The 25,160-nt window shown below is 46.8% G+C and overlaps 1 protein-coding gene across 4 annotated transcripts in view; it reads left to right on the forward strand.

Annotated features, from left to right (window-relative positions):
• Positions 1 to 25,160, forward strand: part of PRICKLE2 (prickle planar cell polarity protein 2) — a 104,849-nt gene that overhangs the window by 36,683 nt on the left and 43,006 nt on the right. Inside the window, exons 1-2 of one of the 4 annotated variants that reach the window (XM_032699126.1) lie at positions 12,801 to 12,804; positions 25,130 to 25,138. The exons of 2 other annotated variants lie outside the window; for them this stretch is intronic. The gene's annotated coding sequence lies outside the window, so the exon portion shown is untranslated. Of the gene's footprint in view, positions 1 to 10,376; positions 10,491 to 12,800; positions 12,805 to 25,129; positions 25,139 to 25,160 lie in introns of those variants that run through there. One more of the 4 variants, XM_032699127.1, reaches the window with a different exon arrangement.

The raw sequence follows: 25,160 nt of genomic DNA on the forward strand, positions 1-25,160 counted from the left end.
CTACCCCGGTGTTATCCGCCCGCGGTGCTGGAAACCTCATGAGGCTGAAAGAGTGTGGGGAAAAAAAAAGCAGTTCTGAAAAGGCACAGGGGTGTTCCTGTGCCAAACCCACTGGGGCTGAGCAGGGGTTCAACTGGGACCCTGGTACAGATCCCTGCTGTGGGATGAAGATGTATGTATTGTGGGGGTGTTGGGAGGAAACTCTCCAACAAACAGGGAGGAGAGGAGGAGGAGAAGGAGAAGGAGAGAGAGCACCCCAGAGCTGTTGGAGATTTTCATCCTTCCCCTTGTCCAGAGACACTAGTTTGGGTTTTCTGGTGGTATCACTGAGGTGGGCTCTTCCCAGCTGGCAGGATGCACAGGGGTTAATCTGAGCATCTTTCCACTCTTTCAGCAGAAGGACAGCAAGTCCTAGCAGTGTTTTGTTTTTAATATCGGTTGGCCAATGCAAGAAAAGCAATGTCAGAAAAAACCTCTTCCAGTGACAATATGATTAATTCCTTCTTAAGGAAAAATTAGAAAAAAAGAGTTGGGTATTTTTTTCCCTTTTTTTGCCATTACCTAGAGATGGTCTGACAGTAAAGAAGCCATGATTAATTGTACCAAAAGAAATATAATAGACACCTTTTCTTGGCACCATCTGAATTTTGTATGATTTTGCTGTTATCTCGTTGGCTCAATGCAGAAAAATTATCTCCAAGGCTGCCGTAAGGGATGTTAACTTCCTTTTCCTTATTACAGATTGATCTTTGATATCTGCTTTTCTCCAGGAGCTCTTTTATTCCCACAAGTGATACAAACCTTCTGCTATTTTCCATATATTGCACTTAAGTAGTTCAATACCTTTGGAAACCCATATGGGATCATTTAATAAAGACTCGATGATTGCCATGTTTTGAAGGTTATACGATATGAGAAATCATATATTGTTTTAAAAGCTGAATATATCTATGCTGTTGACTTCAGATAAACCAATATTTTTCTAATAAGGCAGAGAAATGATACCTTCTTTTTGTTGTTTATATCCTCTAGAGTGTGAATATTTTTCCATCTGTGGTTTCCAGTTAAATGGATTTTCGGTCTCTCTGAAATTTCTGCTCAAGTCCCAGCAATATTTGCTTAAGAGTAATCAGAGTATTACCCAAATCTCTGTTCAAAGCAACAGTGACCTTAGCAGCAGTAAGCAATAATTGGATTATTTTCAGAGATGTAGGAAGATTCACTGTAATAACAAAAGAAGAAATACCAAATGATAACACCACTTCTCTGCAGCACTGTAAGCCGTGGCACTTTCCATAGGATAGTTTTAATAGCTTAGCATATTATGAATACTGAGTGAGAAAGGCAGAGGCTTGGGGAATAGATGCTGCCTTGCAGTTTGGGGTGATGCATTTGCTTATGGGGGGAGTTCTTTTATCATAGAACGATAAAGGTTGGAATAGACCTCTGGGATCACGGAGTCCAACCATTAACACAGCACTGCCAAGTCCAGCACTAAACCATATCCCCAAGTGCCACATCCACGTGCCTTTTTGTTGATTATTGTTATTATTGTTATTATTATTAAAGTACTTTTGTTGGGATGTGGTGCTCTGTATGTATAAAACCTGCACCCAGGGCAGCTCTCACCTGCCTGCATGGTGATTTTCAGTGAGAACAGGCCTCTGGTGGTGCAAAGGCAGAGGCCAAAACATCCTGCCTTGGTGGTGTGGGGCAGCTGAGGCTGGGACACTTAAGTGTCCTGGGTCTGTCCTGTACACAGTTTGGCCCTGGGTGCAAGAGCAGCATCCCCATGGAGCACCAGGCAAACGCCAGTGAGGTTTCCTCTGGAGAGGCTGAGCTGCTGCGAAGACAAATTGGAAACCATTTGGAAGAGCAAATCCATACCAGCTCAGTGTTGGATGAGCCTGATTGCCTCTCTTTCTGCTTTTAATTGTAATGAATTATCTGGCTCTGCACAGTAGGGTGCTGAGACTCTTGGCTGAAACTTGTGTAATTCACGTAAGTGTTTACACAAAAGCCAAGTAAATGTTAAGCTTCCTACAGATTCCAATATACATGAAGCCTTGTTTGTATTCAGTTTGGGAGACTGGTGGAAGCAAAGCAGCCCATATGGCTGTGCCTTGGAGCAGGGAACATATGTGTGGATGTGAACACACGTGGACGTGTCTTTTGTGGCACTTGGGGACATGGTTTAGTGGTGGACTTGGCAGTGCTAGTTAATGGTTAGGCTCAATAATCTTAGAGGACTTTTCCAACCTAAATGATTCTATGATTCTGGGAATTGCACATGTTAAAATAAAAATTTTGACCTTTAACTTTCCCTGGAGTGGGTTTTGCAGTGACCTGTCTGGTTACCTCCAAAAAAAAAAAAAGAATTCTGTATAATTTTGGTTTATTAAGAGAAGCTCAAGGGCACAGGGGAGTTTTTGCTGCTTGACCACTAAAAAAAGAGGCTTGTGCCATCGAGGCTACCGGTGTCCTTTGAAGTCTCCCATGTGCCCACATCATGCTTCTAATTACTGCAAATGAGCCTTCTGCAGCCCAGGCTGCTGTGTAATTCTAACCAAGGCTGCTTGCCAGATGGGATCCCTCCCAGGCAAGACCTTGGCAATGTCTGTCCCCACGATGGTGACAGGGAGCAGGTCACATGAGCAGGATGAGATGTTGGTCCTGACCTGTGATGGCAGCTGGTTGTGGAGCAGAGGTCCCTGAGCCTGTCTGTGCCCTGGTGCATTGAGAAGTGACCCTTGGCTATAATGCAGCATTTGGCTGTTCAGAGCACCAGGTCTCTTGGCTTCCCTTTGACCTGAGAGGAGCTGAAATTTGGGATACTGCACATCAGCCAAGCCCTTCTTGTTGTCCTGATGGGGACAGGTTTGCTTTGAAACAGCAAAACCAAACCAGACTGTTAGAGATTTTGCATTAAGACAATTCCCTGGGCACAGTGCAGCCAGGAGATCTCTATACCTGGATGTAATTTATTTTTAGAAAGCACGTTTAGGCGCATAATGACCTCATTACCATGCCAGTTGCAGCCCTGCCTGTTTAAGAGTATTTAATTGTTTTCATTCCCTGAGCACAGCCGTTTTAGTGCATAGGGCAGAAGCAGGAGAGGGAGGGAGGTTGTGTGACTGGAAACAATAAGGATGCTGAGGCAGAGATTGAAGCACTTGTCTGGAAGCATCCCTGTAAGAATCCCTCCCCAAAGCATCCCAATACTCAAGGAAACTGCAGTGTTCTGGAGCCCTTTCTTCTCCCACTGCCTTCTGAGGAGTCACAATTTTTTCCTTTCTTAGGTTTTTCTGTTGCAAAAAAAAAGAAATGTTTGAAAGGCAACCCAAGCTCCCCTTCATCATATATCTGGAAGCGGGGGACTGAGGAGAAGGATTGAGAATGTGCACACTGCCCCTTCCCAGCCACTCCCCAGGGATTTCTCTCATGCCTGCTCGCCTCCTCACTGCTCCTGTGCAAGAAAGAATGTATAAAAACAGGTAAAAGAGAGAGGAAAGGAGGGGGGAAAAAAAGAAGACTTATGTTTCTCTGGCAGTGGTTTCCTAAGGAGCGGTGATTATTCAGCAGCAGTGGAAAAAATACAGAAGATGTAAATAATCTTCAGGATTATGCTAAAACCAAGCTTCAGTCATTTTCTTGGGAAAAAAAAAATGCATGAGGCCTATTCATTTAATAATGATCAACCAGAATTTCTTTAGAGCTTCTTATATTTCCATGAAAGGGATCAGTAGTCTCGAAGAGAAATGGTAATTCTGGTATCTACAAATATCCTTTGCTTGGGAAGTGTGGGGTTCAGGTTGGTGTGCTTCTGTGATTGGGCTTTTTCGTACTGTTTGCTTTTTATGATACTCATGTACATTGATGTCCATGGTTACACACTAAAATCATCAAAAGCAAAGAGTTGGTTTATCATGGAATGGCAAACCTCGGCTGTACTTTGCGATGTAGGCTGTATCAAGATAAAAACATGACATAATTTTTAGCTTTCCCTGTGTTTATGTTCAGTGCCAGAAGTACTTCAGTGATTTTTCAAAGAGTGTATATATTGCGGTCAGGTTTTCCAAAAAAATCACAGTATCTTTCAAAATCTATACAAATCTTGCTTACCCTGCTGGGCTTAATTTTAGACTATTGAGTTTATTGTTCAAGGAGGAAAAAATGGGTTTGTTGTGTGCTGTATTTAATCAAGTGCAGCAAAAAACTTTCACAGGCATCGTTCATCTTCACAAGCCAATTTTTGTTTCCATTTTAGTTGTAGAAAAATCTTGCCCCAGTAAAATGAACTCATTTATTGTGCAGATCTGATGGCACCAAGATTACAGCTGCTGGCAGGTATCGGCTGGTTTATAGGGACACTCCCCATATGGATTTTTGTTTTTATGGGATTTCAGTGTTGAGAACTGTGTGTTTATTCACACACGCAGTGATTGTGTGTAGAATTGCCAGGAGCCAAGGATTTAGGGATGCTTGGAAATAAGGGAAAGTGCATGGTGTTCCCATTGCAGCTTCCAAAATGTGAGATGTGCTGCAGAAGCCTGAGGCTGCTGGATTTCCAGCAACTGTTGGGGTTTAGGATGCTCATACGTTCTGAGACAGCTTTTATCCTTCACATCCATCCTCCCCCCTGGGAAGCTCATCCCCATGGTTAACCTGGGTGTGATCAAGCAGTTGCTGCCACCAGGAGTGGAGGAGGGCTGTGGTCCCTCTCTGATTGGCTCCTGCTCCATTCCTCAAACTCTAGGTGTTTCCATGGAGCACAATGCCCAAGGTGAAGAAGGGAAATGTCCACCATAGCTTGTGGCAAGGAACCACTTGGTCCAGCAAGGAAGTGTATCTCCTCTATGTGGGGTACAGCTGGGGTTACACTTCCCAGCAGACAAGGCTGCAGCTTCAGTGTCTGCTCTGGGGAAGCCTGTTGACTGCAACTACTGAACATTTTCGTATTTAATGAAGACTTGAAGAAACGTCATGACTCACCAGTCTGGGCTCTGGTGGCCTGTGGGTAGTTCAGAATGTGCTTTGGCCGTGGCAGGGGTCACACGTGCAAGTAGCCAGCGAGGTGCCTGGTAGCAGTAGCCTGAGCAACAGGCATCCTCACATGTGTAAATTTTGGGCAGACAGGCATGAAAATGCATGTCCTGGGAGTGGTGTTAGTAAAAATACTTGGCTTTGTATCAGACAGCCCTTTGCGTGGGGGAGATGCTCTGATTTATTGGTGCAGGAGCTCGTCAAGGTGGGACAGTGGAGCTCACATTGCTTGAGAACAAATCCCAGTCATCACCACCTGAAGACCTCTCTGGGGTTTGTTTCCAGCAGCTCTTAATTCAAGAAACAGTTTCTGTCACTCCAGGTTCAGTCACAGGCAAAGAACTGGTTGAGGGAGAAAGATGTGATGTGTCCTAAGCTGCAGGACGGGAGTGATGGTATTTTTCGTAATTTGAAGCATTAAAACTATAACCTTCCAGTTCTGTTTCGGAGCATCTGGGCTGTCTCATACCTCTGTGGGCTCCGACAGCAATGTATTCTTCTCCAGGTTCACATATGCTAGGGGTGGTGGCTTGTAAGCTATTCTGGCAATACAAAAGAAAAAAAATAAAAAATAAAAGGCTGGGAAGGGGGCAGGGAGGCGATGTGATGCCAAGTGGAACAGCTCTGTCTTACCCGCCTCGAAGAGAAATCATCGAACGCTGAAGGAGACAGGCTCCATCGCGCAGATTAATGTGCAGTGTTTGAAAGCAGCCAAAAACATTTTATACACACAAGGCGAGGCTGGAAGGAGCTGGGTGGCTCATCTCTGCAGAAGCCTTTTCTTTCCCTAAGAGGGCATTAAAAAAAAAAAAGAAAAAAAGGAGAGTACAAAGGTCTCCAGGAGCACTCAGCCACTCAGGCAGTTTAATTGGCTGAATGTAGAGCTTTACAGTTGGGATTAATATGGATATTTCTTAATAATGTGTCACCTTGTCAGGAGTTTCGGGGTCAGGACTGCAAGGCTGCACAGTGCTTGCAATGAAAGTTCTTGCCTTTCCTTCTGGTTTTTATTATTACAATAGCTCCCAATAGTGCATATTGAAAGGAAGATGTTGTTAAGTTGGTTTCTTCATTTCTTCCTGTGTAACCAGTGAAAAAAGTGGAAGGGTGAGGGGAGGAATGGTCTGTAGAGGTTGGCAGTGGTGGCTGCATTGTGGGTTTGCTCACGGGTCCAGGCTGGCATTGACGTGCACAGCAGGACATGCAGCATATCAGCGTAAACATGGAGAGCTCAAACCTAAGCAAATCCCACCAGAAAGCAAATAAAAGAAGTGATTTAGCAGTGCTGGAGGTCGTTTAAAAGGGCCTAAGACCATTAGCATTTTTACAAGCATTTTTCGACTGGTCTTAGTGCCTTTTATCTCTGTGGGTCTCCTCTGAGTGACCACCAGCACGGGGATGCCTGCAGGGAGGAGGCTGCTCCCCTGTGCCCCACTCCCAGACACCTGGGGGATGTCTGCTGCCATTGTTGAGGGTTATTTTGCTGCTTCTGTTTCTCTCCTTTTTTCCTTCTTTTTCTCACCTTCCCTCCCCTCCCCTCCTGGTAATTTCAGAGGGGGTTCTGGGAAGCCCACCTCCTTGATCAGCACACGTAATTGCCACCAGCCCTAATGGGATACACTCAGAAGAAGGTTTCTCTAATTTCCCTGTGCTCCTGCCTGCCCTTGCCCCTCTCCAGGAGTGATTGCCTCTACAGCTTTATAATCAACATCTCTCCCAGCACAGAGAGGTTCCTGTGCCTGGAGCCACCACAGAAAGATGAGGCTGAAGCTTTCCCCACTCTCTGTAAAGCCATTAGCGGCACAACAGCGAGCAGCAAGTGCACAGCTGATAAAAGTCTCAGCGAGGCGCTTGCTCCTATAATGATTGTCTTTCATGCATAGATAATTTTGATAGAGAGTTGGACTTCCAAAGCCCGCTGTCATCGGGGTGGAGTGAGCTGACCTGTTAATCGTAAGAGGAACTAATGGGAATTACAGCTGGTAGAGGCTCCCTCTCTGAAGAGCTGGTTCGGGGCATAGGACTGGAGGGGAATTTAAAAACCAAGCAGTGTGTGTTGTCCTTGGAGCAGCTGCAGATAAAGTGTCAGTGAGTCAGTTCCCAGGGGAGAAGGGAGGTGTGGAGGAGATAAACTTCAGGAGCACAAACACCAGATTAACAGCCTAATTCTGAGCATGAGCACACGTGCATTTTCATTGCATCCACTTAGTAATTAATGGAGACTTTTAATTTAACCAAGAAGGAGACTAGAGCCACCAGGAGTTGCAGCCTTTCTGATGTTTTGTCTGTACCCAAAGAAGACCCAGGTGAGATGTCCTGCATTACCTCTCTTGATGGTGTTCCTGTGGTGTAAGTTGTTTTAGCACTTATGACTTGAAGTAAGCTGAAATTCAAAGGATCCCTGCTGATGCTTTACCCTACCTGAGGTCCTGGCTATCTCCAGATATTATCAAACAGCTACTAGATACTCCACCAAGCATTTCCTTTGAGTTTTCTTTTTTAGAGTAAGTTTCCTTTAAAATGCCATATATCCATGTAGCCTGCAGAGACTAAAAAATAGCTTATCTCATCCATACAGAAGAGCCATAAAGTCTTTAAATATGCTTTATACTGGTGCTTTTCAAAGGAAGGGTTGATTGCCTGGTCTTAAATATCCAAAATGTGGTCCCTGCGTGCCTGAGCATATGTACACAAGAGCTGTCTGATGAATAGTCAGAGACACTGCCCAGACAGACTGTCCTTAAGAATTTATGAAGAATAGCACAGCAAATTGCACTGAAATGCTGTTGTCACTGTGCATTCCAAATGCACATATCCAGGGTGTGGAGGAAAGGACAGCAGTTAGTCCTGTTAATAATGAGCATGTTGCTCATGATGATAGAATGGTTTCTTCTGTAACAGTAAAAGGAAGGTAAATAGCATTTGGTCGGTTCCATGTGTGCATTTCAGGAGTTTTAGAAGTCTTTTTACCAGTTTGGGGACTAATTGATAGGGAGGAGGGGCAGGTTTTCTGCAGAACTAGCAGCAGGCTTGTACTTTGGAAAACATGATGAAGTTGTCTTCTTCGAGGGCACCTGGAGAGAGAAGCCCTGAACAAAGGTAATGTCCTTCCCCAGCACAGGCACTGGTGGGACCCTGGGCACCACTGGGCTGTGGCAGCCAAGGAGGAGTTTTTCTGTCCACGTTGGCTCTCTCCAGCAGCAGTGGGATTCTCCATTTCCCCGCTGAGCAGCAATGGTCCTGCCAGTGCATGGGGAACAGCATGACAAGAGAGGGAGGACTGGTCTGCAAAGAAAGGGCTGTTTCATGAGCAGATGAGCAGGAGCTGAGTGTCCTGAGTAGCAGCAGCAGTGCTGTGGATGGTGCTCTCCTGTGGCAGAGGCCAGCAACGTGAGTTGGGACCCGAAACCCACAGCCCGAGCACGTTTGAAAGGAAACAGGGACACAACCTTTACCTGAAGTTCTATCACATGGTTGCAAATGAGGGTGTGAAAACCCCTATGCAGAATACATGTTCAGGAATGGGGGAGCACCTCTCTTAAATAATTAATTTTGTGACCTTCAGGATGTCATTTAAGGATTTAAGACCAGGAAAGAAAGTACGTTGCACTGCTCTCTGCTGTTGCTATCCCTGGCTCGGCTGAGGCTGAGGTTGGCACTGGGTGGCACGTGGGTGGCTCTGGCTCTGTGTTTGTTGTGGGGAAGCTCAGAAGGTCTCTGTTTTCTGTCCCATGTCTAGTGATGAGGTGCTACTGCTCACCTACTGAACTACCCAGGTTAAATAACGCAGCAAGGAAAGCTCAGACGTGCAGAGGAGGGTGGGGAGAATATATTTTGGGTATTCTGTCAGTCAGCTTGACACTAATTGGTTGCAGTAAGTAATCGTTCTCCATGTAAATTAGACTCCAATTTCCTCTGTAGTCTGTCTGTTTGCTGTGTGGGCTTCGGTCTCTAATTAGGCTCTCACGTGGCAAACCTGGTTTGTAAGCTGCTTTTGTTCCTGGAGAGCCAGGCTCAGCCCTCCCTGAGGCTGCCTGCGCTCTTCGAGCCCCACTCCCAAGTGGGATGGTTCTTAGATCAACACTGCCAAGGTCTAAATTCTTCTTCTAATGTATGTTTTGATTATTTCTGTATTTAAAGCTTGCAGCGGTGGAGGGGGCTAGAATGCAAAGGGGGTTCTTGAGCTTACAATGGGAATACTCCTCAAAAGCGCTTCCTCTGTGTCCCTTGAAGCCCTGCTCACTCCTCCATGAATAGACCTCATTGAATTGCTAGCCTGTGCGAGGGCTAGGGCAGTTTGCCCACATCTGGATCCTGCTGCCTGTCTGCTGGGACACCTGGAGCGCAGACCGCTGGCTCCCCCCTCACTCGGGGTGGCTGTGTGTGTGCATTCAGAGCTCACCCAGACGCCAGCCCACGCCCTGGAGCTGCTCCAGGGTTGCACATCTGTAACCGAGTGCAGGAATGTGCTGTTGCACGAGAGGCTTTTATCCCTGACTGTCCGTTGTTTGTGGATGAAGGCAGGATTCCAGGTTGCTGCCTGCAGCAGGCAGCTGCCTGTGGTGTAGCCCTTTGCTTTCTGACCCACTGCCAGCAGACCCAGTGTAGCCCGAGTGTCAAGAGTGAGCATCATGGCCACGCATCTAGATTTGTGTGTACAGAGGAAGACGTGTCCTACAGTCAGTGTCTGCACCAGGCTGAAAAAAGAAAGCAAACCATATGTTTTGGCCGGCCAGGCTGTTTGCCAGCAGCGCTTTATGATTCAGTAGTTACCTTTGGGAAATTCAGTATAACTTTAGGAACCATGTGCTGACTGTTTCTGCAAACCTCCTCCATACGTGTTACAGTCCTGCCCCAGATGTGACAGCGGTACCAGCAGGCGTTCTGGCACATACTGGTTTTATTGGCATCCTGATATTTACTTTACTGACTTTTGATCCGGTGATATAGGCAGAGAGTTGCCTGCTTTCTTCAGCGCTCTCACACAGCTGTGGTCTTCTCCAAGTAGGTAGATAAGAAACTTTTTTGAGGAGGAAGAGCGAAGCAAATTGTGAGAGGTTTGTGGGGGTTTTTTTGTTATTGCTTCTCTTCATGTGATTTATATACTGGCAAGGTAACTTTGCTTTCATACCGCTAGTCAAAATTGGAAGGGATGTTGGCTCTGCAAAGAGCTACATTTGGGTAAAGGGACAGGATTGGATCAGGGCTTAAGATTTTCACCAATAAGCTAAAACTGCGGTGGGCGTCGCTCCGCCAGCCGGGGCAGCCGGCGGGGACCTGCCCTCCCCAGATGACCGCAGCCGCTGCCGGGGCGCAAAGCAGGCAGCCCCCGAGCCCGGGCACTGCCATCCCCGGAGGATGCCCCACGCTGCGTCCTGCCCGTCCTTCCCTCTGCCCTCGCCCGTTACAGGGGGCTTTTCCAGCGTGTGAATGCCTGTTTAGCCGGGGTAAGTAATCGCGCCCGATTTATAGCATCTGAAAGTATAAGCCGCTTTAATGCTGTACAAATGTTTGCATTAGGAAATGATTTTCTTTTTCAGCCCTGATTGCTGCCTGCCTTTGCAAGCGCTGGTTCTCGGTGCAGGCAGAGCCCAGGGGCAGGCAGGGGCTGCCGGGGGCCAGGCACAGCCCCGCCATTCCCCCAGTAGCAGGCATGTGCTGTATCTTCTGCTAATATCTGGACAGAGGAGAACTTTTCCTTGATGCAAACATGACTTCTGTCACCAGCCCCTGAGCTGCTCCCACTTTTTCACTCTATTGAAAAACCCCTGAAGAGTAAAACCCTGCGGGAGGCTGGAGCTTATCTTCAGCTCCGGGTTTCCAAACGCGCTGTGTGTCTTCTCAGCTGTTGCAAGGATTTGTGTGGAATGACAAAATGCGAATTTTGTACCTTTGGCAGCTGTGTTAAATGCAGGATAAAGGGATATTTTTAACTTTGAGATGTTGGATTTCTTATGCCTTTGTTAGCATGAATTCAGGAGAAAAAGTCCAATTTTCTTTCAGGCAAAACAAAGGCTTCTTTTGAAGGAAACAAAGTCTTTTAAGTACTTAATCAACTTGCTGAATTCAACTGCTTTAGGATAATTTAGGAATTAAACAGAAGGAGGCTGTGTTAGTAACAAACCATGGTTGTGGTTGGAAACAAGGGTTTATTCCTGCTGGAGAGGCAGAGGAGCCCACAGTCTGTGGATGTCTGCTCTGCTCTGGGCAGAGCTCCTGGGGCTGTTTGCTGTGCAGGGGGGGTTAACAGCATCCTCTGTTTGCCTTTGTTTAGGCAGTGCAAATTATTTGTGTGCTTTAGGATTCTTTCCCTCTTCCAGCAGATGTTTTATCTGTGCAACTGGTGAAGTAATTAGAGAGAGAGACGTGGCAGTGGTGTGCAAACACGCCTTGGGGGTGGGGTAGAGAGATCCCAGAGTCCATCCCCCCGGGGGCAGCTGGCTGAGGAGCACAGTCGGCACAAGATACCTAAACCAAAATTAATATGGCCCAAAATATTTGACTTTATTTCTGCAATGGGGTTGTTCTCCCCACTGCCAAAAACAGGGAGGGGCTGCATCCCAGGGCAGAAGACCGTGCTGCTGCTTACGATGAATTTCTCTCAACATGCAGATCATTCACTTGGGATTTTTGCAGTGGTGGCTGGGGATGATTAAATGTTCAGTCTGTGGGAAATTACCAGGAGATTTGAGCGTTTTCCTCAGTGGCTTTGGCACCAGCAATGGGGTGACATGGGAAGCTCCCCCCCGCATGGATCGGGCAGTCTGTAGGTTTTGAAGGCTCCAGTTGCACGAGAATGTTTTTGCTATGCTACCATTTAAATAATGGCAGCAACATGCTGCTTCCTCTAATGATCTTGATTAAGTTATTGGTTATTTCCTTAATTAGCTACTTCATCTACTTATACCTTAAATGAGTCTGTTTGTTCACCCAGAGGAGGGGGGAAAAAAAGTTCCCGTTTTTTCTCTTTTAAAAGGTTTTTTTTTTTTCCTCTCCAGAAGGCAGCTGTCATTTTAAGTCAGTAAGGGAGCTCAGGTGAGCTGGCTTCCCCGATGCTGCTGCGTCAGGGTTCTGGTGGTGGCTGGCAGTTGGAAATGTGCTGGCATCTGTGGCTCTGGCTCCCAGAGATGGGTGTTAATGCTTCTCGTGGGCTGGCTCTCCTGGCAGCAGTGAATTTGAAATGAGAGAATATAGATGTTTGTTTTTTCCTAGCATCAGTGTTATGCAAACAAAGTAAGTTGCAGTGGTCTTCTGAAAGCTCTCTTCACGTGTATCAACTGGACTGGGATTGGGGTGATACCTCAGGGACAGTTCTGAAGGGGATAATGCATCTTTCAATCCCCAGTGGCCTTTAAATTTCCCATGCATTAGAACGTGGCACTGTGTTGACCACCCAGTGTCTCTCCACAGCACTTCAAAAGCAGCCTCTCCAGCTGGTACCAGTTCTTCACCAGTATTCCCCACGCACCATCATTTGCTGCCCTTTTTCCTAATTCTCAAAGAGGCTCAAATGTTTCTCTTTGGAGAATCCTTGTGATACATGTGGCAGCAGCCCGTGCCTCATACCAGCCTATTTGTTCCTTCTTTTGTACTGTTTATTACTCTTAATGATATTCCCCTCCTCAACCTTGACTTCACACCCTCCCCGGCACAGAACTCGCTGAAACACGTATTGCGTAATGAGCCTGCTTCCATATATAAATCGGAGAGACAGAAGCTGGGACTCTCCCAGCTAAAATGGAACTAAATGCTTGCCCTCCAGTTACATTGTAGCACCCGTGCCAAAAAATTATGTATTTGGGAGGAATTACCAGAAGTTCTGACGTACGCAAGCTTTAGTCCTTTGAGTCTCTTACATTTTTAGCACTTTGGCATGAATTTGGGCTGTACGGCTTTGCTCTCTCAGAGGAAACATTTCCCATGGCCCAGAGCATCGCCCTGCAGCGCAGAACCACAGGCAGCAGCACAAACGTGTCTCCAGCACCAGCACTCGCTCCAGCCGGGACGTGCTTGGATGGCAGCGCTCGAAATCCCACGTGTCACGTTTGGCAGCGTGCACAAACCCCAAACCCCGTGCTGCCAACCCTGGCTGACTCTCGGTGCTCAGCATTATTCTTGTGCTCTGGGGTATCCCAGGGGAATTGCAGCTCTCAGTTTGGTTTGCAAAATAGCTGAGGGTTGGTGGGAAGGACTCAAATACATCAATTCTAGTGGCCCAGAAAACAATGTCCTAGTATTTCCATATCATGAGGCCTGAACGATTGTCATGACGTTGCAAATGCAGCTGTGGTGGATCTTGTGGTCAGCTGTGCTTTGCACACCAGGGGTGAGCGTCACCAATGTAGCAATGCCTCTGGGTGATTTGTGTTCCCTTCCACGTCTGTCCTGGATTGCTTGTGTAACCTCAGACAAATCATGGACATCCTCCAAGTTGCAGATGGAGGGAAGCAGCAGAGTTCCTGTTGCAGCTGTTCAGGGGTTGGTGCCAGAGCAGAGCCAGCCCCAGGGTGGTACTCAGGAATGCCCATATCTGGACAGTACCTGCAGTGAACCCTTGTTGTGGCCAGGACCTCCAAATGCAATGAAAAAAGACAATAAAAACAGACAAATAACTGCATTCAAGAAGAAAGAATATTGTTGGCTTGACCCCTCTGCTTTTCTTTCTCTGCTGATCCTGGGAGGAGGTAGCTGAGAGGAAATATTTGCTCTGACAGGGTTTGACCTTTCTTTACATTCCTTGGAAATCTGTGTTTGGATTTTGCCCTGTTGGTGTTGGTTTATGCAGTAATGTTTCCAGCAGCTCGATCGCATGGGTGCAGTTCCAACTCTTGGTATTTTGTGCAAAGATAAAAAAGAAAAAAAGATGGGCCTGAGTAACGAGGTGGCTATTTAATCACAGCAGAACTTGCAGGAAAATGTGCATTAAATATTTATGGGAGGGTATTCATTAACATTTTCACTCTGTTGGCACTGGGCAGTGCGAGAAAGCTGTCGAGAGAATTGGAGTCTGTGTTACACAGCCACAGACCTGGAAAGGGCTGCAGCAGGGGAAAGGCATGAACGCTGGCTTTGTTACCCGATGAGTCCCTCGTAGCTGGCATTGCATTTGGAGTTGCAGCAGTAAGCAGGATTTCAGTAGTTTCCCTTACAGTTCTCACAATGCTCCCAGTAAATATTTTAGGTGTGATTTTTCCGGCTGCCCTGTCTGACGTGAGCGCGAGTGGCTGACACCGAACCACTGGTTCACAGGCAGGCAATTAGAGAGATAAGCCTAAGTGACTTCATGTGTCTCCTTTTTAGATTGCTCTGGTCTGAGTTGCTGTAAAGGGCTGGGATTAGCAGAGATTGAGTTCTCAGGGCTCTGGAAACCGGCTGGGACTGGGGGCCTCCTCCAGTATGAGCTGTAGGTACTGAGTTACAGAGTGAGTTATCCAAGGGCGTGAAACGATGCCAGGAAGATTAGAACTGATTATAAAATGGTATTAATGCTTTCTTCATTAACAGCATAGAAAGTATCAAATTACTCTGGTGATAACAAATGTAAGAAACACTTTCAGTTTATAAGTGAAGGTACTTAAATGGTTGAAATGTGTTTATTTGCTGACCGTTGCATTCTCAGATAAAGGATTGTGGCAAGGTGTGGGAGATCTGAAGCAGTAGGAGCCTGATGGATTGAATATTCCTGTGAGATGACACAGGGTCATGTATCAGATTTTAGGATACCTCGTTCTAGACCAGTACCATAAGCCCAAGACTGGTCTCAGGCTCATACCAAAAGCAGCTTGGTTGCACAGGTCTGCCATATATGGGCTTTGAGGCTGAAGGTCTGAGATGCTGGCCCTGTCCAGCCACAGCAAGTGACATGCCCAGCTCAGGCTGTGCCCACGGGCATCTCCCTTGGGGGAGACTGAGTTCCTCTTGGTATTACTGTCACCAGGAGACTGCTTTGTCCTACTTCTTGACAAGCGTAAAAGGGACATGTACAGAGAGAGAACTACCTCCTTTACCTGAGTGCCTGTTGGATAAAATAAATGCTAATCTTGACTAATTAGCTAATAGACTCGCTGCGGATGTCTCCGCAATCCATTTATGTACTTGAAACCCCCATTAATTTCCACTGGCACCGCACAGCAGAGCAGCAAGTGAAAGGTTTGACTGTACCGTGCTCTTTGCTCTCTAATATGTTTCCCCCATCCTTTGCATGAGAAAGGAGGCGGCTGATCCCCATGGCAGTCACGACATCGGTGTGGTTTGTGCCAGGTGTGCAGCACAGAGGGCTTCTCACTGCGCCTCAGTCTCTGGTCTGTCTTGTTTTTCACTTTGCATGAAGCGATGCCTTGTAGCACTTCACGTAGATTGCTTTGGTTAACTTGCCGCTGACTTTTCGGCTGCCTAACTGGTCATTCAGGAAACATTCAGCCTCCTGTTTGCAGTTACTCCTGAGCTCTCCACCCAGCCTGGGCTTCTTACTTTCATGAGGGGTTAAGTTTCCTTGACATAAACATTTACTGCTCTCCAAGCTCGTCCTTATTTGTTGTCTTCATGCTCGCATTTTCTTAAGCACTGCAGGAAACAGTCACTTGCTTGAAGAGCTTGGAGCTCACACCTCCAAACATCTTCACAGCAGACACTTTCTGAGTGTCTAACACCCACTAAAAATCACTGGGAACTGAATTCTTAACTACTGCCAAAATATGCAGATACCCTGAGGATCTGACTTCTTCCCTTGACCACCTCTGTTAGACTGAGGGATAGCAGGAAGGAAGCGAGAAGAGCATTCCCTCCTGGAGCGTGAGCACCAGAAATGATTCAGAATTAGTCTGGATCTAAGCCACAGCATATTTTTGCAGTTTAGGTCCTGTAGCCTGTCACATCAGCAGCTTTGCAACCCCTGTGCTGACTGGGGATGTTGATCTAGCCTGTAAAACTGGTGTCTGGGGGTGAGGGTGATGGAGGAACACAGTTATAGCTGCATACAATTTTTCTGTGCTATATGCTCACTGCTGACTTTGTTGTGTTTCAAGGGAAGTTAGCTTAGAGATGCTTCAGAGAACAACATTGGACACATACCCATCCAAGAAGGATGGTTGTAAATTCCCCCCGTAAAAGATTTTTGTCATGTTTTGCCATTTTCTGTAGAACGGCTCATCTCTGAGGCTTCAGAAAGTTGAGTATGGCAGGTTTGCCTTAGCGTAGAGGAGACAAGGTTTTGTTCAAAGTCACATGCAAAATCATAGTTGACATCAAAACTAAACCGAATTTCATGTCCCTTCTGTAAGCACATGGTGCTGCTTGCTCAGGTGGAGGTGGAGGCTGGGAAAGCAGATGAGTGCTCTGCTCTGTGTCTTACGTGGAATGAAAACTATCAAAGTCAAAACTTTTGTCACGGCAGAGATGTTCAGAGTACAGCAAGTGTCAAATCCTTGGCCATGGTTTGTGCTGGTGTGTGCAGCAGGCACTCAGGGAGGGGAAGGCAGCTGTTGAGCTGCGATTGCTGTTTATTACGCTAATTACAATAGTCTCGCCGGTACCGTGAGCTTCCCTTCTCCTTCCCCCATCTGTCGGGTTGGCAATCCATGGTTGCTCATCTTTTTGAGATACGTCTGAAGTGCTTAGTACCACAAGGAGCCCGGATGGTGCTCCCGCTCTGCGTTCCCTCAGGGGAATGGTCACAGCTTGTACAGAGAAGGAATTGTGGGGGTTGAGCTGCTTGCCCTGAATTAAGGCCATGGAAAGGGGAGATGTTGCCCTGACTCTGAAACTCCATATTTCTAAAGATCTCAGCCAGGTGAGCCACCCCGATCTGGAGCATCCCAACTTGTTTGGGATGGAGGGAAGAGGACGATTCCCAGCACTTACATTGTTGCCTTTTTTCCTCTGTATTTTGTTTTTTGCTCTGTACCAGTGTAACCAGTCTAACTACTGGTCAAAGCAATCCCCTCCAGTCTGGGCATGTCACTGGAAGGTTCCCAGCTTTAACCTGTCCACTGTTTTCCTCACCTCTCTGCCTCAGGAGCCTGGCTGACCTGCCTTTGGTGCGCCTGCTGGCAGCAGCCAAGCTGACCCCCAACCTGCTGTTCTTTTGTTGCGAGGAGACACTATGAGTTAAATGCTCAGCAGAAAGAAAGCATGGCTCCTTTGGATGCCCACCTGGTTTTTATTTCCCTGGGGAGGGGTTACACCCTGTCACAGGGCGCTTGCTTTGGAGAACAGCCCACTCCAAAGCAGCCGGCAAAATTCTTCCTGAGCCACGAAACAATGAGACTCACTAAGTCTCTAGCAGCAATAATTGCTTCTAAAAAAGGCTGATGTATTTAGTCTGCTTATGTTTAGCAAACATGTTTGCTTCGCCCTTTGAAGATAATGCTGCATGCAGCACAGCATGGCAGGGAAAAAAGAGGAAGAAATGGCTTGTGTTTTCAGCACATTTACTGAGCAGTGGCTGGTGGGAGCCACAGCATTCAGTAATGCCTGTTAATTGCCAACAGTTGGGTTTGTCCACCCCCTGTGGTGCTTGAGCTGTGGGCAGAATGCCCTTGTGGAGTTGTACAAGCTGGGAGTGCCATGGCTGAGGCTCTGGCTGGTGGAAGGGAGCAGTAGCCTGGCACAGTGATTCTAGTCTGTCTGCAAGTGTGGGGCACCCGTAAAGTCCCCTGGCTGGGGACATCTGCAAGTCATGCCTTGGTGTGGCTATGATGGAAGCAAGCGTCCTTACAAGGATGGCTTTGACCCTTGCCTAGGACTGTTACCAGGCGTGTAGATCTGGGTCTGGCACAGTGAGGAGGGATGCTTTGTGATACTGCCTGCATTGGACCCATCCCAGGGAGTCGGGACAGTCTGGGACCCTGTGGAGGAGGGAGCCCGTGCTGGAGTCAGGGACCAGGCTTCTGGCCAACCCTCTCCTGATATGATCTTAATCCCTCCCTGCAGGTCCTGATCCCCCCTGTTCCTAGAGCCAGCTGTATAGTTGCATCTCCCCGTAGATGACGATAAGATAAAAGCCTGGCCGTGTTTTACAACAAGAGAAGCAGGTTTAGAGGATGACAGGTTACAGGAGAAAGGGATGCAGGTTTCCAGCTGCACGTTCCCGCTGGCGTGGCCGCCTTTGATGAGGGATGTGATTGATGCTGTGTTTGGAGCAGGCAGCCATCAGCCAGCGATGCGCTGACCTTTCCCTGACGGGCTGAGCGGCTCTAATGATCTTGATGGAGCTGGCGATTTGTATATTGGGTTTGATGTACAAGGCTTGACACGGCATGGAGGAATGGGACTGGAGTATGACTGACAGCCTATTCCCATTAAGGGTGGTGAGGCACAGGCTGTTCTCTGGTGATTCCTTTCAGTGAGAATGCTTTCGACGAATTAGATTATAACAGAGAAGTTTTGATGTTAAATATTTTCCTTTTAATAGCTTCCAAGCAGTTAAAAACAGATGAGAATGAAGTAACTTGCAGGCCAGAAGGCTTATAACTAAAAAGGCTGTCTAAATTATACACTTAATATTTAGTGAATTATTTTAACCTAACTTTAATGTTCAGTCCTTAGGCAGATAAAACAATACAGTAGTTTGCATCTAGGATTCTTTTTTTTCTGTATAAAATTTCAAACCCTGGACTTCTTACAGGCAACATTAAAACCTTTTAATTTCCATGAGTTGAGCTGTGTATAAATCACACCCTGGTTGGCACATCTCGTGGGTGCTTGTGGCAAGAGTAATGAATTTCATGGTTTGTTATGAGCTACTAAAACCAACACAAACACAGAAAGCCCGTTGTAATCTCAGCATATCATTCAAGGAAGCAATTTATTCCTTAGTATGAACAAATGTCAAGCCACGAAAACAAGTTGTTCTTACTAATTAAAACAAAGGGAAGAATAGCAAACATCTCTTGTCATGTGTGTGTAGTGTCAGGCTGTCTGGGGGACACTGGAGCTCCATCCAGCTTCAACCAGTGACACAGCCAGGCTGGGAACCTTGCCATTGCTTAGGACAGGATGACCCTCTCTGTGCATTCCAGGATGAGCACTGGGCCATGGTCCTAAGAGAGCTGGAGCTGGGAGACCACCTAAGCTTAAATTGAGATGTCACTCTTCATAATTTTATTGAGTTTTTTATGTTTTGGGGCTTTTTTTAAGGTTAGCCTGATTGTAGAAGTCTTGTAATGGGTAGAGTTTGGGGTGGACCAAAACAACACATGCCAGTCTATCTACTGTCATCCAGGTCTACTTCTTGATACAAAAACCTGTTTGGGCATCTTTCTTCCCACTTAGTAGTTGGGAGGTGAAGAGCCAGGTGCATTCCTGACCGTGTCTGATCCCCCTGTGTCTGCAGATACACTGGGAAATTGAAGACTTGAAAAAGGCTTGAAGACATTATGAAAGCCCCTTTTTGTTTGTGACCCAAAGTGCAGGATTTCCTCCTTGACAGGTTACAAGAGAATTGGCTGGATCCAAAAATGTGCTGGATTTACCACCTACCTGTGCATTTAACACAGTTTGGGTGAAAGCAGCAAACAGGTCTTTTTCCTTAGCTGGCAAAGGGCAGGCAGCTGTGTCTCCTGGGTGGGAGTAGAAACAAGGCCACCTCAAACCTTCGGTGGTTTCAGGGGAGTTTGGCTGGAGGTTTGTGCAGCCCCAGGGCCTGCCTGTGGCACCCGACTGGGTGCTGGGTCTCACATGGTGTTGACCAGGGCAAGGGAAGCAGGAAAAATCCTGCTGGCAGCCAGGAAAGAGATTCACACAGTCTGGTTTAAGGAGGTAAAAACCAGACTTGTGTTACTTGCCTCTGAGCACAGAGATGGTTGAGGCCCCTGGTCTTGGGGAATGCACATCTTTGGTGGTGGGACCAGGCAGCGCATGGCTAGTGCAGAGGGGAGCTCAGTGACTGAAGACAAGAAATCCTTAGGACATAACCACTGACCCGAAACACCCTGTTAGACAGGTTTGAAGCCAAAAAATAAAATAAAAATCATCTGATGTGACAGCAACCCTGACAGTGTCAGGCAGCAAGAAGGGCGGCAGCAAGGGAGTCCTGAGCTGCTGCCAAGGCACATGTCAATGCAGACTTGCAGGGTTAGTTGGTTATCCTGGAAATACATCTTCTATTTTGTGTAAATGGAAAATTAATTCGTTGCTGATCAAAGGTTTAGATCTTTGGAAAACATACCACCAGATAAGCTGAAGATTTATGCGTTTCTTTTGTAACATATTTTCAGTGAGCACTTTGTGGAAAGGCCCCAAGAAAAATATGTGATTACAAAAATAACTGTGTTGAGTTTATTTAGCTTAAATTATGATAGTGCTTTAATGAGGCTTTTGTAGACATCATTAAAGGACACTATTAAAAAGTCTTCAGATGAGAAGGCTATCAGGCTAGCAAAGGGAAGAAAACCACAGGAACAGCCGGGTTGTTTTTCACATTCGGTTACAAATGTGATTTCAACATATAAAAGTAAAAAACGTAGTAGTGTCGAGTTGAAGCTGGAGGCTATGAAAGCCTTACCGTGTTAAGCTCTGTAAAGCTTCTTGCATTAAGGTGATTAAAAAAAAATGAGAGAGAAAGAGATACAGCGATTGATGAAATGCCATTGTTGGTGTGCTCTGTGTGTCACGCCAGGGCATGTAGCCCTTGATTAGAGACAGTCGGTGGGTGAGGATCCTTTTGGGGTGCCTTGACGTGGAGGGGATGGGGGTGCAAGGCAGTGATGCTCAGGAGCATCAGCGCAGTGCACTGGGTCTTCTGAGGCATCATCCCTGTGTTTGTGTGGTTCAGGGCTTCCAGAGGACATGGGCGGCACAGGCTCAGCTCACAGCCACAGCCTCATTGTCCAGCTCTGGCTGTGCACTGGAGGGTGCCAGCCAGGGCCAGGCCTGTCTTGCTGGGGGAATTGGTAGGAAATACAGAAAATTGCCTCTGAAATCAGCCGCAGTGCGTATAGGCTGTACTTCCCTTCTGCGTCAGCTGCTGCTGGGCTCGGTGGTGTTTTAAAAACTAAATTCCTCCTTGCAAACTGACAGCACAGATCTCTACCCATGGCTCTGCCAAAAATGAGTGGAAGGCAGCAGCAGTGACAGCAGGAGGAGCAGGACTGTTTTGGTCGGTCTCAGGCAGCAGCCACATGAAGGTACAAATGGCAGCCCTGAGGAAAAGTGGAGGAGGCCAAGTTTTGGGATTAATGATCTGCATCTGATGTTGGTCTCTCTGCCCCTCCCTTCATCCCATTTTTCTTTGAGATAAGACACCCCTGCTTCTGGCACTGAAAGATGTGGGGAGAGTCTGCTGCCTTGCTCAAAGAGAATAAAGAAAAAAGAGACCTCAACCTCATTTAAAGTCATGACCTGTATTTCATAACTCGAGTTCTCCAAGGAGCTTTTCCCATACCTTGGGCATATCCCTATGTGTCTCCTGAAGAGCCAGGTATTTGGCTGGGAGGAGTGGGGCTGTACCCTGCCACGTAGGGTCATCTCCCTTCCCTGCTTACTAAGAGCTTTTTGCAGTCCTCTTGCCTTTCCCATCCAGTGTTTGCAAAGCTGTGCTTTGTCCAGGCTCTCATTCTTCTGCTTATCACCGCCTTGTGCGCAGCGACCACATTGGGCTCATCCTGTCCTGGCACTGGGACGGGAGCTCTGGCTCTGCAAATTACAGGGGTGAGTGTGGGAATGGAGGGGAAAAAAACCCACTGTGGGTATCCAATTCTGCATTTCTGTGGTCAGAAAGAGCAATGGGAAAGTAATCTGTTATTGTGCCTGTTGCTGTGAGCTAGGACGGGCTCAGTGTGGGGAGGGGGACCTGCCATCCCTCTCATCCCAGGCAGGCTGGTGGTGTGTGCAGTGCAGGGGACAGTCTTCGTCCCCATGGGCAGCATTTTAGGGCGGCAGAAGCTGGAGCCTCTGTGACAGTCCAAGGTAGCAGTGCTGTGCAGTGCCCTGGCATGCTGCAGCAGAGGATGTTCACTAAATAATTCAGAAAGGCAACTTGATCTGACATTCATCAGGTTAGTAGCCCGGTGACCTTGAGGGCACCAGTCTACTGTCGCCGTGTGTGGCCGTGCTGTGCAACCCATTGTCATCAGGAGAGTCAACACTGTCACATGGAGCCCTATTGATTGACAGACAATCAATACACCAAGGTTATAAAATGCAGCATTTATGAAATGTGGGCTCTTACAATAATTTGTTAAATTATCTGTAGGGATGAGTTGTGCAAATGGCAGAAAGTTTAAAGTTGACTGGGTTTGGCTCTTTCTCATTAAAACTAGCAACAAAGGGAAGAAAGATGGTGCTACATTTACAAGCAGAGCTGACACCTCTGCACTGAAGCAGGGGCTTTCTGCTCCTGATCTTTCTTTATTTCAGTAGCTTTTTACTCTAGGTCATTCACTTCGTTGCTGGCAGTTGTCAGCATCCGTCCTTGTAATGGTGCGAGTCCTTCACGTGACCTTTGATAATGTGCTCCACCAGCTCAGTATTCTCCTTGTTGCTTAATGAAACACCCATTCCACCTGCATAATGTGCAGAATCCGTCAAGAAATCTTGTGTGCCTTCTGGAGCTATTCCAACACATGACCTTTTCACAAGCCTTGCAGTAGGTAACAGTATAATGGAGCAATTGCCAATGAACCAGCAGCTTTCAAAGCAGGAAGGGCTCATTTCCATTTCCCTAAGACAGTTGTGTGTCCAAACGTGGCAGCTTCTAATCTGATTTCTTGTCTCAGAAGAGCCTGTTTGTTGGATTTTGTGGATATTTAGATTTGGAAGTATAGGAAACAAGAAGTCTGCCAGGAGTAATGACGATCATACATGCTGTTTGGAGACACAAAGCTCTTCTGCTCACAACTGTTCATGCAGCTGAGGTGTTATAAGCATTGGTCTTGCTAGTCTTTTACTTCAGCTCATGATTCTCACTCCCATTTTATCTTTGTGGATCAACTTAAAAGTTTGCAGTTGCTGGTGTGATCCCTTTCTTGGGGTGATCAGTTGGCCAAGAAAGCCGAGCAGAACTCAGCGTTAGGATGCTTGGCTGTGTGGGGATGACACTGCGGGTGTGCCGCATGATCCCTGGGGTGGGATCATGTCAGGCTGGTGTGGAGTGATGGAAGCTGCTGGAGGTTGTTACACAGAGCATGTTGTACAAGAAATGGGGTCGAACACTCAGGCTCGTGCCCTGCCAACCTTTCCCCAAGTGCGAGGCCGGGTGGTGGTCCTGCTCCAACAGCACTTGGAGCACTAAGAGACACTTTGCTCCGAAGTGTTTGTAGCTAAAGGGCCTTTGCTCCTTGAAAGATAATGCAGATAAAGACATTTTACTCATGTGTTCAGTGAAAATTAGTGCCTACAGGACCTGCTGTATGGAGCAGTTCTTGTGCCAGTTGCAGCCCTTAGTCACTGCTGCGTACTTTTAGCAATACATTTCCAGGGAACAAGGGTAATTTCTGCTCTACAGCTTTTCTGTTCAGCATTACTGTTTTATAAGCAGGCTTCTTTATTTGCTTTTGCCCAATTCAGTTTTGTTTCATTTCCTTTGTATTGTAATTAACATGTTCTGAGTTTAAGAGGAAAAATAAATCATCTTGGGGCCATGGCATGTTAACCATAGAGAGGCAAGCTGACAGCCTGCCTGCAGTGCCAGTTCAAGCTGGAATGGGCAAAATGAGCCAGTTTAGGAAGCTAAAGGATATGGGGGGATTTTTCCTACAAGTTCTGTTGCTCTGAGGAGTTGGAGGAGACCATCCTTGGCCTTGCAGCCATCTCCAGCAGAAGCCTTTTCTCCATGAAAGGAAGGTCTGACCTGGCTGGATGCAGTAACAGGGTCAGTGCTCAGCTCTTGGACTTGCAGCTGCAGATTTAATTTAAATGGGGGGGGAAAAAAGAGGGGAAAAAACTAATAATAATAAAAGGAACTGTAAGTGCTCAAATATTTAATCAATGCCCCTGAATATTTTCTTTTGCCTGAAGTTCTCTGAGCCAGTTCAGATCTCTGTACATTCTTGGTTTGTCCCACTTGGCTGAGTAATTTGGGGAGGCTCTGAGTGGGAGCTGGGCTTTTTTGTCCCAGCTGAAGATCTCGCCCCTGAGATTTTTGGTGTAATTCCATGTAATGAAACCTAATTTATGAGCCTGAGAAATAATATTTAAGGCATTTGAGGCTTCAGAAAGACTCACAGCTGTAGTTTCTGCATCCTTCTGTGTTCTGTAACCATAGCTAATATTGCCAAAATCAAGGGCTCTGAAATCTGGAGTTATCCAAAAAACTGGCAATTCCTGGCTCCTGTGTCTCTTAGTGTCCATTCACCTGGTTGGCATCCCCAGCCCTTGTCAGCCCTAGCTGACATCTTCATGCCCTTTGTTATCCCAAGGTTGGCAGTTCACAGCCTCTTGTCTGGGACCACCACCCAGAGCTCCATCTGCATTTCGGTCTCCATCTCAATCTGCAGTTTGCAACCCCAGCTATCTGGACCAGATGGATTCCTCACCAAGAAGCACTGTGCGTTGGGCAAGTTTTATTTGCTTTCAGTGGGTTTTTTTGGGTCTACAGAAACTAGGATTTTGAATATCACTCACTTTTTGCAAATACAAAAGCTGAGAAGTACACTCTCATCCAGTTGACTTGAATTAGAGAGTCATTTGTGACCACCAAATTCCCAAGCAATGGGCTTTAAGAGCAGCAGAAGAGATTTGGCAGCGTAGCTCCTTCCCTGCATTTTCTTTTCTAAGGGGAGGGAAACACAGGGGAAAGAGGCTTCAGCATTCCTGTTGAGGTAGTGTATTCCTGGGGCTCGCAGTATTCACCTGAGACACACATAAAAGGTGTGAATCGTTCATCTGTCGCGGCCGTATGAAAGAAAATGTATTAAAATATGCAGTGACCAAAATGCCACGCTAATAACTCGTATTTCCCAGGATATTTAGCCCTGCTGGTGCACAAACATGCTGCGTCTAAAAACCAGTAGGGAATCATAGCAAACGACTGCAGAAAATAATTAAGAGGGCACTGAAAGCCAGGAGAAAAATGATACGTTGCTCGGAGCCAGCAGATCATTGCGTTAATGGCCCGCGTACCTAAGAAACGGTACCTGAAGTTTGACAGCAAGTCGAGGTTCGGTCAGCATCAAATGAGA

The sequence above is a fragment of the Chiroxiphia lanceolata genome, chromosome 11 (genome assembly GCF_009829145.1).
Source record: "Chiroxiphia lanceolata isolate bChiLan1 chromosome 11, bChiLan1.pri, whole genome shotgun sequence".
NCBI classification, from domain to species: Eukaryota; Metazoa; Chordata; class Aves; order Passeriformes; family Pipridae; genus Chiroxiphia; species Chiroxiphia lanceolata.